Source organism: Tauraco erythrolophus, chromosome Z (genome assembly GCF_009769465.1).
Source record: "Tauraco erythrolophus isolate bTauEry1 chromosome Z, bTauEry1.pri, whole genome shotgun sequence".
Taxonomy (NCBI): domain Eukaryota; kingdom Metazoa; phylum Chordata; class Aves; order Musophagiformes; family Musophagidae; genus Tauraco; species Tauraco erythrolophus.
The window spans coordinates 84207688-84224315 of record NC_141496.1 but is presented as its reverse complement, the minus strand read 5'-3'; positions in this window follow the sequence as shown (position 1 = coordinate 84224315).

Sequence of the window (16628 nt, the reverse complement as noted above, 5' to 3'; positions counted from 1 at the left end):
CCAGAACAATTATCATTGTTTTCACAATTTCAAATCTCATATGTCACATGTCTCACATGTATCATATGTCAATCTGTTGCTATTGGATTTTAGCATTGGAACAAATAAATTGTCATTGGCAACTGCTTGTGGAACTACTGATTATTTCTGTAGGTCCATACACTTTTTCTAGTGTGACTGCAACTATCAGTACTATGACGATGTACCTAACGGGGCTCTTTTGGAAGCAGAGTGGTGGGCTGGACCAGTAGAACAAATAGGCATGTTTTTGTTATGCCTGGAGATCATCAGAACTACCACCAAAATTCAAATTTGGTTGGACATAAACAGAGCACTCCCTTCCACCCTACACTCAATATATAATAAATTGCAGAAGTTCTGTACAAGGAGCTAATTCACTTTGCATTCAAACACATTTTCAAAGATTTGAAGCACTGGACAGTCTCAGTCAACATGCTATGCTCCAATCTTCGTTGGTTGTCCAACTTATCGATATTTTTACTATGATGGAAGTAGCCAGCAAATGTTCTCTTAATTGAGAGCCACCTTCTGAGAAGTAGGAATACTTTGAGGGCTGTTTTTAGGTTGAACACATTGATCTGTATAACTTGGTTTTGCTTGATAGTCTGAATATGAATTACATAGTTTGACAATTCAAAAGTCAATTTATTTGCCTGGATAGGATAAATAGTTACATGCCCCAAATTTTGCCTATTTACAGAAATGATTTTATTATGATGGCTGCATAAAGAGCCTCACAGTGCTTCCTCTCATGAACCAAAGCATAATTCCGTATTTAAGCATGTATGGTATTGCCTCTCCTTTACCATCCACTGTGACTCTAATAAGCCTGCCAGCTGTTTGCCCATATCGCTTCTTCCCCTAGATCGACATATCAGACTGATCTCAACCTTCCTTAGCATCCTGGGGGCTGATGGATATCATAAAGGAAGAGTCCAGGCTCTTCTGGACAGGCTCTTCTGGACTCTTTTCGGAGTTTTACTCTGGTCGACTCTCACTGACCATACATGCACAAAAGCTTCACAAGGAAGTTGTCAGCTGAACTGCCATATAAACATAGGATTGGGAGAGGGAAAATAAGATTTTATTGTATTTTGAGGCTTTGCTATTGAGGTTCAACAGACTTGACAAGAACCAGAAATTGTATCTTTGTGTGTCTCTTGAAAGTTTATGAAGCTTCATTCTGTTGCCTAAGTCTTTGGGCATTCACAACACATTTCAGCTTTCTGGAGCAACAGAACTCTTGTCTCCTGAGAACTTGGTCTGATCAGGTAAGGAAAGCTGTGGTTTTACACAAACTTGTGTCTCACATGAAAAGCAGTGATAAATCTAAGGCAGTGTTTGTTTTCCTCTTTAAGAATGAGTAAATGGCTTTCTACAGATCTTTATAAACCAGAAGAACCAGCAACCCAAATATTTTTCTGTAATTACCAAAGTAATCTGTTAAGAAGAGTAGCCCCTACATCTTGAAAATAAAAACCAAAGCAGAGGGATTTAAGTAAGTTTGGTAATTAAGCAAATCATACTAAAGGCAAACATTTTCAAGAGTTTTCTAGTATCTAATACAAGCCTTCGACTTCAGTACTCTGAGCAAAGTATGAACTGAAGCCTCTTGGTTTTACTCCCATAACCTACCGTGACCGCACTTTAAACTCTGTATTACACACTATAATCTTAATGCCTAGCTGCAAACCTAGTGAGATGGGACAACTTATCTGCCAATGACCACAATCACCTTCAGTAAGCTAGTGAGGGCAGTGTAACTATACACGGTTCTATCTGAGACCTCTGTATTTCCACTTTAATGTAAGGAAACAATAAAATGTGTCTGGCACCTTTGCATTATATGTATGGGCAAATGGTATTTGATTGGCAACAATGATGCTTCTGAACTGTGCTTCTATCATGTCCTTTCTGTCTGCCAAGCCCAAATAATGGAACCAGTGGGGTAAAATGACAAACAGTGTAGAATTATTTCAGTGGGGATCTTGAACCTCTCATGAATTTATGCTACATCCAGCTGGGGGAGGAATGAGGATTTTGTGTCTTACATTAAACTCAAATAAGCTTTCACAAACGAGAGCACCGTCTGCCACATTACAAGGTCAGCCACAAAGAAAGCATCACTGCTGGGTTTCTAATCTTGAATTTCGTGCTCATTAATAATACACAATACAACATCAAACCTTTCTAAAGCAACAAGACCAGAACTTTGCTTTAATACCTCTGTCAGCACATCTCCTTTGCACTCCTGAAGATGCTGATTGTGGTTTTGACAGAAAGAGTGAGTGCTTTTAAGTCACTCTTCTAAACACTACCACAGGTTTCTGTTTCCGAGTGCAACGTGACTAATAGAGGTCAACAAATTTAAAGATAACAAAAAAAAAATTAATTGCTAACTAAAGATCATGTCTGTTGCAGGCAGAAGACTTGTTACTGAGGGTGAGTATCAACCACCCAATGTACTGTGCAGCTATTTTAGCTATTGCGTTCAACAAGATCTCCAAGCATACGACAAAGTATGTGGCACCGTCCTTGAAAGTCCTCCAGCAAGGCATAAAATGGAGTGGAGAGAAACTGTGATCAGTATGACAGCTTTGTTCTGACTGGTGACATGAAAAAGATATTCATCCGCACTGAGACATGTTAGGGCCAGATCCAAAAAGACAAAGAACAGAGACTCCTAATACTTTGGTGCTCAGGCACTTGTCTTTTGAGAGCAGTTTGATTCAAAGTGGGATTAGTAAACCTGTATGAAGTGCCTAAATGCTTCTACAGGGTATAGGCAGTCCAGTGATTTGCCATTGGATCTGGCTGGCTGTGGACTGGTCACATGCAAAAGCTGGAGAAGAAGAGGAAGCATCTTAGGTGCCTTGGGTAACCTATTATGAGAGGTTTAAATTTTGAAAATTTACCTAATTTCCTTCTCAACAGCACCTAACCAATAAAATTGTATTAGTGGGATCAGAATATAGGGGAAGGAGTGAATAAGCTATTCTTATACCAACATTAGATACACCAAATGTAAGCATCTGCTTACAGTGATGTTTTTGCCCCTCTGCCTGAAGCACCCACCTTTTTTCCTACAAAGCTTTAATCAACATAGCTGTAACTTCATTAAGGCTAAACAGAAGACAGCTTTGCTGTCCTAGCTGTATAAAACAGATAGGGTTTTGGTTTTGTGTATTTGTTTGCTTTGTTAAAGCCACAAGGGAAAAGAGAACCTGTTCGTAAGTCCATGCCTAATGGTTAGTATCTGGGATGTGGCCACATCTGAGACAATGTACAATAACTTGTAAGCCTCAAACAGGAGTACAGACCAAGAAATGCAAAATGTTCTAGCCACACAGAACTTCAGGGAGCATTTAGTTAATCAGGCAAATGTGCCCAGAGTACTAGGAACAATGCGTTGGAACACTTTCCCAAGACGCGGCGAGAGCCCCCAGTGAGAGCCCCGCACCCCTTTCAGCAGCCGATCAAGCCTATCACCGTCTACGGGATAAAAGGAAAGAGCAGTATCAAATGAATCACAAGTACAGCTTCCTGCCACGCTAGTGAAATAATACATCTTTGTCAGAAGCCTTTCATACGGCCATTTTAAAAGAAATGAGAACAAGCTGTAAGAAGAGAAGAGACCACCAGTAGAACAGTGGTGATACAGTAAATTTTTTTATCACTGTAGCACTGCTCTGTCATTGGGTTGGGTGTGCTTTTTTGGCTTCCCCTTCCAGGAGCTGCCAACGATTTAAGAGAAAGGAAACGTAAACCTTTTCCATCTACCTCTTAGACTGAAAGAAAACTCCCTCAAAATAAACAAAACTAGGGACGAAAAGCCGATCCATTGTTACTCAGCTTCATAAAACATAAGACTGCACGGAAAGGGGATTCTGCTTTTTTAGGCCATGAAATACAACCCTTCTTCGCTGGTATATTTTGATTGTTCTTGAAAACAACAGAAGATATAACCTTGGATGAAGACACTGAAATGATTAGATGCAAATTTGGTATCTCCTAATGAGACAGGATAGCTGATGAACTCTCAGAATCCAGTAAGAAAAGTACAATCAAAAATATGTTTCTTGGAATTTTTAATTCTGATACTTATCTAGACAAGACACGTCTACTTGTCTAACTGAAGGTGAAAGATTTCCACTCTGGGTGCTGAGACTGAGCACTTAATTTACTTTAAAAAGTTAAATGAAGGGTACAGCAGAACAACCATATTTATCAAGGTTAAGTACTAAGATACTGTCTGTTGTATTCTTGAACATGGAACCGCAGTCATATTACAACTGTCAGAAATGGCACTGCTATTAAAAATGTTTTAATGGTGTGGTATACTCAGGTCTGCTTATAATGACCTTTTTACCCATTTTTCTTCTTTCTACAAACGCTCTTTCTGAGGGGGGAAAAGTGTATATCATCTGCCCCCTTGCACAGTTCTCATGCATAATGCAATTACTATGATTTTCTGCACCTCAAAAGTACAGCCATTTCCCATAACTACACAAAGAAAATGACCCGAATTCAAATTACTTTACAAGAGACAGACCTTACTAACATACTTCTTATTACTTAAGATGACAGTGAATAACTACAGATAGCACTAGTATTTTCAATTCAGGTGGTTCTACGTTCGATTATTAACCAGTCCTACCTCATGTTCCCTTGGACACTAATGACTTCTAATCATGTGATTCAGGACATCTGAGAAAAACTGTAATACCGGTCCCACCAAGAATTCCCTGCCAGGTAAGGGGAAAACTATATGCCGGGGACATATGCCATAACTGCAGCCCATGTTAACATCTTCTTATTCCATGTAGCTTTAGCTGTTAGAGCCAAGAAGGCAAAAGAAATATAAAATCCTGCAGTACTTGGAGCTTTTCCTCTTACCCTCTTAGCAATTATTGCTAAGCAAATCTGGCATTCTGAAAAAAGTGTTTTGCTTTGCAGAAAAATGCTGGAAAAATATTATTTAAAATGTCAGAAAAATTGTAATATCTGGTAAAAATCCTAGAGACTAAAAAAATGAAAGAAAAGCAATTCAAAGCAGATGTTTTCAATATGTCTACCTGAAACCTTTTATAATAAAGTTCTCTCTCCACATCATCGATCTAAAGCTTTAATTGGCAGACAGTAAAGTCTGATGGAAAAATAATGGTCTTTTAAATACCTGGGAATGAAAAGCAAATTGAGTTAGCACAGTGTAAGAGGCAAGTAATTACATAATGTCAATCCTGTTTTATACAGTTCAGTCTTTAAACAGCATGCAAAGAAAAGACATGTCTGGGAGAAAATATGAATCTCCTTACTTCAAGTGACTCATGTGCTCTTTTCCCAATAAGAAGTTAGGGCTATTACGTGTAACAGCAGGCTCTTTGCTTAAGGGTTTCTCAAACACGGCTGCTGCTAACACTGTTAGTTTGCGACTACTTAAAATTTTCTCTCCCTCTTGTCAAATCTAAATGTCAGTCACTAGCTACAGGAGTACAAGTCTTCATTGGGCAACTTCCAAAACGATCCTCCCCGCAGAAAGAATTTCTATTCTCTCAGAGAAAAACCCGTGCAAAAAGTACACTTGAAGTTAAAAGACTGATGGAAATCTCAAGAATATGTACTATGCAACTGCATATTTTCACTGACATAATATTTAACTATTTGCTAAAATGTAAGTAAATCAATGAAAGCAAACAAAAAAGGAGAGTTTTAGATGGCTCATGTCTCAGTTCTGCACTGATTCTGCACTTCTCATTTACCTGTGTCTGCTGTATTTGTACCATCACTTGTCCTTACGCCACAGAAGTTGCTTCAGCAAGATTTCACCTAACAGACTCAACATCAGAGAAGGCATCTAGATAAGGGGGCAAGAACTGACAAGAGGCCAGAACTCAAGAGCAGATGTCAGCTGATTTTTCTAAGCAAGATAGTCATATGATACTGCAAGGTTTCCAGGAAATATTACCTATTAGTTTAACCTTGAGTATTTTGCATTTGCAAACATTTACCTCAGGTTGTCTCAGGTGCAAGGTTTACCCAACAGCAATCACTCTTCTCCATTCTTTACAGGAAACAGAAGATGATCCTGGTCCCCAGTGATGCATTTACTTGAGCAAATTTCGATTATGTGTGAAGACACGATCTCAGAATCCTTTGCATAAGGAAGGCACCTAAATATATTCTCAGTAGGATCACAGACACTGAGCTGATAAAATAGGAATTGAGAGCAGCTATTACACTCATGATTTTCTTTTATTATAGGCCTCCACTGTTACTCCGATCAGAGTGCATGCAATTAAGTTATGGTATGGTACTGGGTATCTCAAAAGATGATGACCGTTGACCACTTGGCTTCCTCCAGAAAGAGATGGATCGCATGTTTCTCCAATTTAAGTCCATGGTGAATTTGAATCTTTTCTTCTGTCATGGTGCCTACAGGCAGCTAGGGGACAGTATCTGGGTCTTCTTTTGCCTTTTTTTTCTCCTCTTACTTACTGATTTCAGAACAATTCAGCACTGTTGCTTGCTGGGCAGTCTCCTTTCCTAAGAGCCAGCTTAAGATAGCTAGCTGCTATCCTCCTGACACTTAAACTCCTCATCTTATGCTCAGGTCCTACTTGCCACCTCCTTTCCTGAAAGTTCTCATGGATTTTATACAGACATATATAAAAACATATTTACTCTGCTTTCTCTTCAGTATAAGTTGAATGCTTTAGTTCTTTCTTTCAAATTTGTCTTTCTTCCCTACAGGCAGAATAAAAACAAGGGGAGACTCTCCCAGTTTGCTTTGTTACTGCCACCTCTGACTCAATATACCATATGCAGTTCTGAAAATGGATGATAAGGTTTAATGCAGTCATCAACTGACTGCCTATTCACCACTGTGCCAGTGACTCACGCTTGCTCACCTGTCCTATACACTGGTCACTCATTGCAAGTATGCTACATTGTACATTGGGATTTTTCCTGCAATTTTTTTCAAACTTTTCAAAAATTTCCACAAATAGCAATTCTTTTGTTGCTCACAGCAAGCAACTGCAGTGTCACAATTCAGCTCTTGCCATGTGGAACTGTTACAGAAGCAGTCCTTGGCAAACATTTTCAAATGAAATTTTTTGACATACAGGCCACGACCAGTCAGGAGAAAAATAACAACATGCTATTGGAAGAGGTCATAATCGCAAGGTCCTTAGCATCCACCCGCTGTGTTTTAGTAGTCAAAATGTATTAGAGAGGCTCATGATACAACCCTCTATAACAGAACTCCTTTAGACTCCAAATATAATTTGCTTTGAATTAAAACTATTCATGAGAATCACATATAAAGTGAGCAATAAAGACATAAATATCAAATGTTGTAAAAGACAATTTTCACTAATCACCTGGAAGGGAGTATCTGCTACACAGACTTAAAATGAAGACGTGACTAGGGATTTTAAAGCAACAATAATGCTACATTTGCTAAGTATGCTTCTGTTGGCCTTAAGTACCTAAAAGGCATTCTTTTTCAAAGCTAACACATTAGGTAAGCCCTTTATTTATAGAAACTTCAAAACAATGTGAATCAATCAGTGAATAACTTTTCTAGGATGGAACTACATTCACAGAATCACAGAATCACAGAATGTTAGGGATTGGAAGTGACCTCAAAGGATCATCTAGTCCAATCCCCCTGCCTGAGCAGGACCACCTAGATTAGTTCACACAAGAACACGTCCAGGCGAGTTTTGAACATCTCCAGAGAAGGAGACTCCACAACCTCTCTGGACAGACTGTTCCAGTGTTCTGTTACCCTTACTGGGAAGAAGTTCTTCCTCATGTTTAAGCGGAACCCCCTATTTTCCAGCTTATAGCCATTTCCCCTTGTCTTATCATTGGATGCCACTGAGAAGAGCCTGGCTCCATCCTCATGACAGTCACCCTTTACATATTTATAAATGTTAATGAGGTCCCCCCTCAGTCTCCTCTTCTCCAAGCTAAAGAGACCCATCTCCCTCAGCCTTTCCTCATAAGGTAGATGCTCCACTCCCAAAAGACTGTCTGTAGTCAAAAAGATGACTTTCCCTGGTACACAATCAGAACTAAATTATTAGTAGCATTAGAATCACAGAATGTTAAGGATTGGAAGGGACCCCAAAGGATCATCAAGTCCTGAGCAGGACCACCTAGATCAGATCACACAAGAACGCGTCCAGGCAGGTTTTGAATTAGCCTTTTACGGAAATGAATAAAATGTGACGATCTCCCCTACTCTATGGTTTTTGTTTACCATGTGTTTGTTTACTATAAGGAACCTGTTCTGGAGACAGATAATTTCTCCTTAAGAAAAAGATCAAATGTTTATGGACCTGAATGCAGAATCAGCAAGGAAATGGAGATGCTGATACTCCCTTTTACTCAATAGATTGGTTATAGATTGATTAACGATTGTGGTACACTTGCAGGATAAGTATTTCTTGTTGCCTAAGGGATTTGAAGGCACATCTCTTTTGTGAATTACTTAACATGCTCCAGCAAAGTCTAAAATGGAATTTCCATCTAACTCAGAGCTGAAGTGTAATTTTCTGTAGCTGGAAAAGCTTTCTATTCCAGGACATGGGAATTTTACTGTGTATCAGAAGTTTCATGTGGCCAAAAACATTGGGTGCAGAAGCATAATCATTTGGTTTGAGCAACTTGCACTTTAAATAAGGAGAATTCACTTCAGAAAGCACAAGTAAAGACTCTAGTATTACGGATCTTACTGATTCTGTTTGCAGACTGCCTTTCTAAGTCATTCAGTGTGGACAGAAAAGGAATTATCTGCCTGAGCCACTTCTACCTCTACTCCCAATCTTAAAAAGGAGAGAGTTGCAACTTGAATTCAGACAGTACTCTTCCTAGTTTTTAATGTTTAGCGAAAGGACCTTTTTTTTTTTTTGAAAAGGACATTGCCATTTTTAAGGTTCACAAAGAACCAGCTCATTCAGAGGTTTAAACAAATAAATGTTAAAGTCCAAATTGCCTCTGTTGTCACTAAGCAGGGAGTGAGAGAAAGCTGAGGAGGCTTTGAGCTCGTTTTGACATGAGCGTTCAAAAAAAGGTAAGACGAATAAGGTGCCTGCAGAGTAGAAAGATGGTAGTTGGTAGTGGCAGGACTAATTTTTATTTTAGGGATGATGTTGATCCACGAGAAGATAGATCTCACCCCAGACCTCTGGGAAGAAAATATCTTATTTAAGTATATCTTTCCTTTTAATCCTGCTGGTTTACATTTTCTTTAATCACCAGGCAAAGCCCTGGGTTCAGTTGTTTCTTTAACATACACTCCATTAACAGAGGCATCTTTGAGCTTCTTGATCTACAGGTAAGCTTATCAGCTGCTGTAACTCTGTGTGAGCTGTGTCCCTCCTTTGCTGGCCAGGTGTCCATGGCTAAATTGGGAAGTTTAACACAGCTAATAGCAACAACCCTGAGAAATCCTTCTGGGATATGTGTGGAATGATCTTATTAGTGGCTGCAAATCTATGGCAGCTTAAGTGCACAGGTCCTGCCCAGAAAGCTAACTCTGTCAGTCTTTTGCTGCTATTTCTATTTATTTTTCCACAGAGGATGATTTCAGAAAGACGAAGAGATTCGTGAAACATAAAGGGACAGGCAAAACATCAGACACAGTGTAACGTTCTCAGCCACGTTCCACTCAATTGAATGTACGAGGGGGGTTTGTCCTGGGATGCTAGGAATATTTCAAATTGATAGTTTACACAAAGCATTCTGAAAAACCGCACAAAAAAACTGTATTAAAAATTCCATCTTTGCTTTTTCAATACAATTTTTTTTTTTTTTAATAAGAAGATTTTATTCCCATTTCTTCTAATTGCAAACCCTGAAAGCTCAGTGTGGGGCCTGAGAATCAAGCAAATTCTTTCTTATTCTATAAATAAGGCACCAAGTGTTATCTTGAAAAATAACTGCTATTTCTGACTCCACTGTCTACTGAAGACATATAACGTGCAAATTCCTTACCTGAGTGGCTATAACTCTCTGAAATTTAACCATGAGACTACTGATGCAAAAAACCAAGCAGAACACAGTTCACCCTTCTCTCAGCAGGTCTGGATCTTACAAGTGCAGCAACAGTATAAAGGATTAAAAGAAATCCAATTAAATTGTCCTTTTTGATTAAAGTTACTATAAAATTTTAATGCACAAATTTCAGTCAGAAAGTTTCATTAGAGAGGTTCCAATGTAATGGTATTTTAAACAAATAAGAAAACTAAGAATGAAGAATTTATTTAAAGAATGAGAAATGAAAATTCAGAAAATAAACAGGCATCTCTCAAGACTTTAAAAAGTTTACCTAGCTACATACATATATAGATAAACTTTCTTGGACCTGTGCTATTCTCTTTTTATCTACAACGAACCTAAGGAAAGTTTTCTCCAGAATCAGCCTGCTGAGTAACTCAACCTTCTATGTTAATCTTGGTGGAGCTAGGAAATAATTTATTTAACCACAGTTTAAAAAGTGTATTTTCTGTTTCAGAAGTAAGTTGATCTTTTTAAAATGTACTGTTCTGAAGTAGCAAAATCAGGTCAATGTCTTTGTTTTCTTAAACTATACGGCTCCCTTAATACTATGATTATCAGTGCTGAAGATCATCGATGGTTGTTTTGATCACTAGTGGCTGGTGCCAGTTACTCACTGTGGGTTTTGTTGTTGTTGCCGTTGTTTGTTTTTCGTTTTTTTTGTTTGTTTTGTTTTGTTTTTTTTGTGTGTGTGTCTGTGTGTGTTTATTGTGCTGTCCCTTTCCCTGGAGGAGGATGCAAGATCTGTTTAAGTTCCTGAATCACACATTAGGTATCAGGCCCAAGCTTCACTTGAGCAGTACAACCTTGTAAACAGTTTTCACAGTATCACTTTGGGCAATAAAACTGCAAGCTGACATTAGCTGATCAGATATAAATGATTTGCAAGGCTGGACCAGTCCTTGTGATGGGTTAGTTTTTCACTGCTGTTTCCTCTTCTCCTGCTTCTAGAGTTTCAGATCTAAAAGCTATTCTAGAGTGCTATTGCATATAGGGACACAACAGTGGGTCTATTTTAAGCTTATGACAATGTTAGCACATCACTAATGTATGTATGCAAATTCAAATTGTAAACACCACCTCTTCTTTTTGCCTAATAATTTATCAGAAACACATTTCTGTGTTTGTGTGCTTCAAATATTATATATCTGAAGCAGCCATTTCTTCAAATTAATTGCTAACAAGAAGCTGTCAGCATACATGTAATTGGAAGCATTTTTCATCCAACTTGGAGATCCAAATGCGAAACTCAGTGCTCCAAGGTATAACGCTGGCTTGTGAGTGTCCAAAGTGCTTTGGACCCGTAAATGAATGAATGCCTTACATTCACATCTTTAAGTAGTTTATCATCACTGACAGACGTAGTATGGGAACTTTAAAGAGGTAATTAAAGTAATGTGCGATGAAGGCAACATGTAAATTAGACACATTATGCCTTGCTAGCTCGGCACACAAGAAACTTCAGCTTCTGATGTACCTTAATGCTGCATCAAGGGGTACATCTCACGTCTCTCCGGACATCTTAAGTGTAAAATTCTCAATTAGATAAACATCAAGCTTAACACACAGTAATTTGTGAGTACAGAGCTCATGAAAGGAATACAAGCAATGGAGGTAAATCATATACCATAGATGACCTGGGAACACGTTGGTCACATCGTTAGAAGCTTGTGATGCCCCACTAACATCATTTCTTTCTACTTAACTATCCACTTTGCTAGTTGAAGATTTATCAGCCCTATGTGATAGGATTAATTGAAATGAAACATCTTGACAGCTTAAGGACTGTTCGCATGAGCTGAGAACAGACAAAGAACAACTATGTTGATAGTCATAGTCTTAAATCCATATGTACTAGAACAAAGTAGCAAGTGTGGTCTTTACAAACATTTTGAAATAGACATTTAGTGCTGTCGTTAGTTAGGCTGACCCTCCCACACAGCTGGTCACTCCCCTTCCCCCAGCCCCAGGAATGAGGGAGAGAATTAAAGGACAAACGAGAAACCCGTGGGTTGAGATAAGAACAATTTAATACAGATGATTTAATACACAGGGTAGGTGCTCACCACCCGCTCGTATGCGAAGCCCGTCTCGTCCCGAAGCTGCAATCCCGGACGAACGTGAGGCCCCGAAATAGAGAGGGGCAGAGAGAGAGAGAGAGAGAGTACTCCGAGAGTGGGAGTACTGGGAGAGAGAGAAAAAGAAAGAAAAACAATAGAGCAACAGCGCAGCAAGCGCAAAAGAGCAAAAGCGGCGAAAGAGCCAAAGCGCAAAAGCCCTTCTGTCCGGCTGACCCTCACTTTTATACTGGGCATGACACTGCGTGATATGGAATACTAATTGGCCAGTTTGGCCCTCAATCTGAAGTTCCACCACAAATCACAAGGGGAATCGTGTCCCCCTTGTCCCAGCTATGCTCCCCCCTTATCCCGCCGTGCTTCTGCACTCCGGCACACTGAAAAGTCCTTGGAGTCTCAAACATCAGCTTGCTATCAGCATTCTTCTCAGAGCGAGCCTCTGAGTAAAACCAAAACACGGAGCTCTTCTAGCTGTTAAAAACTCTGTCCCAGATAAAACTAGGACAGGTGCATTTGGGCAATCACTTCCCATCAACATTGTTAAGGGATGAGGCAAATTTATCACCCAACATGGTACTGGATGACAAACATAAGCATCACATGCAAAGAAATAACTGCGTCTCATCTAATTCACTATCTTTTAAAGAACAGATTGTGACATAAGCTTGGTGGTGAGCAGTGACCAAGATAAAAATAGGAGGAACAGCACTGTGTAAATGTTTCAGTCATTTGAGCTTTTCTTAGCCAGAACAGAGCGAACAGAAATACTAATGGTAATTGCAAACAAAAATTGAATTGAGCTGGAGTGGTCTGCTCAACACTAGGACTCTTAGATGAAGTGTAAGTGAACACCTTTGTCACAAGGAATGTGTTCATAGCAGCTGAAGAGCAGAGGAAATACGTCGAACGTTTTTCTATACAAAGTTTTTGTACCATCTTTTACAAAGCACCTCTAAAATGGTTCAATGACAGCAGATGCTTCTCCAGCGTAAGTAAACTATTGTAAACTGCTTTGCAATTCTATCTAAATAATAAAATCATAATTTAGTTTTGCATGGTTTTTGTATCAAATCTTATTTTGAATAAAATGTATATTCCATGCAGAAATACGCTTGTAAAAAGGAGCTTAAAAATTACACGTTTCCAGGAGTAATCCAGTACATGAGGAAGAAATGCCACAAAATCCACAGTGGGAGATAAATACGATAAAGAACAATCTTGAAAAAATTATGACCTGCAATTTGCACAAAAATGGATTAAAAATACCCTATCGTTTTTAAAAGACAATATCTGTGGTCTGTGAGATTTCAGTTCTAAGGAAATGAGCTGTAACTATAGAGGTTTTCCTTCAGTGAAACAGAAAAGCTCAAGGAAATAAAAGATTTGAGAAAAGGCCCAAACAATTTATTCTAGTTTGATATTATCTACAAATATATTTACAGTGTTTAGTCCAAATGACTCCTGTGAAAAATGGGACTTTTACAGAAATTGCAAGTTGCTATTAAAATGCTATGCAGGAATAAATGCACCTATTTACATTAAATCTTAACAGTAAAAATGTGTCACAATCACTTTCTCAAAGAGCTAGAGCAGACTTATTTCAGTAGTACGCAGATAAAAATATGTATTTCAATAGAGTTATTGAATCATTATATTAGAATATATATTTATTATAGGTATTATATGCATTATATTTGAATGTATATTAGCAATGGTAAAATTATGGAGAAGGTCATTCTGGGAGTTACTGAAAAACGGTTGAGAGACAATGCAGTCATTGGTCATAGTCAGCACTGGTTCATGAGTGGTTAAGTCCTGCTTAACCAAATTAATTTCCTTTTATGACAAGATCGCTCATCTAGTTGACCAAGGGAAGCCAGCAGACTATTTTTTTTTTTTTATATTAGCAAAGATTTTGATACTGACTTTCATGGTATCCTTCAGAACAAAGTATCCAGCACACAGCAGGGTAAGTTGTTGTGGACACGCTGGAGGGAACGGACGCCATCCAGAGGGACCTTGACAGGCTGGAGAGATGGGCCTGTGAGAACCTCATGAAGTTCAACAAGGCCAAGTGCAAGGTCCTGCATGTGGGTCGGGGCAATCCCATGCACAAGTACAGGCTGGGAGCAGCCCTGAGGAGAAGGACTTGGGAGTGCTGGTGGATGAGAAGCTCAACATGAGCCGGCAATGTGCGCTGGCAGCCCAGAAAACAAATCGTATCCTGGGCTGTATCAAAAGGAGCGTGGCCAGCAGGTCGAGGGAGGTGATTCTGCCCCTCTACTCTGCTCTTGTGAGACCCCACCTGGAATACTGCATTCAGGTCTGGAGTTCCCAACACAAGAAGGACATGGAGCTACTGGAGTGAGTCCAGAGGAGGGCCACAAAGATGATCCGAGGGCTGGAACACCTCTGCTATGAAGACAGGCTGAGAGAGTTGGGGCTGTTCAGCCTGGAGAAGAGAAGGCTCCGGGGTGATCTTATAGCAGCTTTCCAATACCTAAAGGGGGCCTACAGGAAAGCTGGAGAGGGACTTTTTACAAGGGCGTGTAGTGATAAGACAAGGGGAAATGGCTTTAAATTGAAAGAGGGCAGATTTCGATTAGATATAAGGAAGAAATTTTTTACATTGAGTGTGGTGAGGCACTGGAACAGGTTGCCCAGAGAAGTTGTGAATGCCCCATCCCTGGAAGTGTTCAAGGCCAGGTTGGATGAGGCTTTGGGCAACCTGGTGTAGTGGAGGATTTCTCTGTCCATGGCAGGGGGGTTGGAACTAGATGATGTTTAAGGTCCGTTCCAACCCAAACCATTCTATGATTCTATGATAATATGTCGGGTGAGCAACTGGCTGACAGGTCGAGCTCAAAGAGTTATAGTAAATGGGGTTACATCAGGCTGGTGGCCAGCCACCAGTGGGGTTCCTCAGGGCTTGATTTTAGGGCCAGTGCTCTTTAACATTTTTATAAATGATGTAGACACAGGAATCAAATGCACATTAAGTAAATTTGCCGACAATACTAATTTAGGAGGAGCTGTGGACTCCCTTGAGGGCAGAGAGGTCTTACAGAGATCTGGATAGACTAGAGAGCCGGGCAATCACAAACTACCTAAAATTCAACAAGAGCAACTGCTGGATTCTTCATCTGGGACGGGGTAATCCTGGTTATACACACAAATTGGGGAACAAGAGGTGGGAGAGCAGCGCTGCAGAAAGAGATCTGGGGGTTTGGGTTGATGGCAAGTTGAATACAGGCCAACAGCATGCCCTGGCAGCCAAAAGAGCCAACCATGTCCTGGGGTGCATCAAGCACAGCATTGCTAGCCAGTCGAGAGAGGTGATTGTCCCACTCAACACCACACTGGTGTGGCTGCACCTTGAGTACTGTGTGCAGGCTTGGGCACCTCCATACGAGAAGGACATCAAACTACGAAAGTGCATCCAGAAGAGGGAAACCAAGATAGTGAAAGGCCTGGAGGGCAAGACTTACAAGAAGCGGATCAGGTCACTTGGCGTGCTCATCTTGGAGAAGAGAAGAATGAGGGGTGACCTCATCACACTCTACCACTTCCTCAAGATGGGCAGTGGAGGAGGAGGTGCTGATCTCCTCTGGTGACTAGCGACAGGACACAAGGAAACAGAATGAAGCTGAATCAAGGGAAATTCAGGTTGGACATTAGGAAAAGGTTCCTCACTGAGAGAGTGGTCGGTCACTGGAACAGGCTCCCCACGAAAGTGGTCACAGCACCAAGCCTGTGACAATCCAAGGAGTATCTGGACGATGCTCTTAGTCATATGATTTAGTTTTAGGTAGTCCTGTGAGAAGCAGGGAGTTGGACTTGACAATCCTGATGGGTCCCTCCTAATCTGAGTTATTCTATGATTCTATTTCAATATAATGGAAATGGTTAGCTGTGATGGACTGAAAACATAACTATGACAGGGTTCAGTGTTGAGTTGAGTATATATTTATAAAGGAGAAGAGTAGTCAAACCCACAGGTACACACACTCTTCTCCAGAGACTTTAGCCTACAAGCAAAGCTTCAGATTTAAACTGCAGAGTCAAAGCTGTGCTTTTAGTTTATTTTATTGTTTAATAATATTAAAAATGCATAGATATCTTTAAAAGCATATAGCAAAGAAAAAATCTTGTCCGCTGACAACAGTGGAGTTGGGAGTACACTCATTCATGTCCATCCCCAGAGGCATACATTTCATATAACTAACTCCAGTAAGCTAGGAAACCAAAGGACTTATCTGGGTAATTTTTGGTGCCTTGTTTTCACTTTCTGAGTTACAAGCTGGGAGAAGGGACAGAAAATTAGGGCCTGAGAGCAGGATGATGCCTCATATAATGCCTACCCTGAGCACTGATCTGGGCTTTCTCGAGGCTGTCCTCCAGCATTCCCAAAACCCAAATATAAAAGCAATGGGAAGAGAAGCAGAGCTCTAAGAAACATTT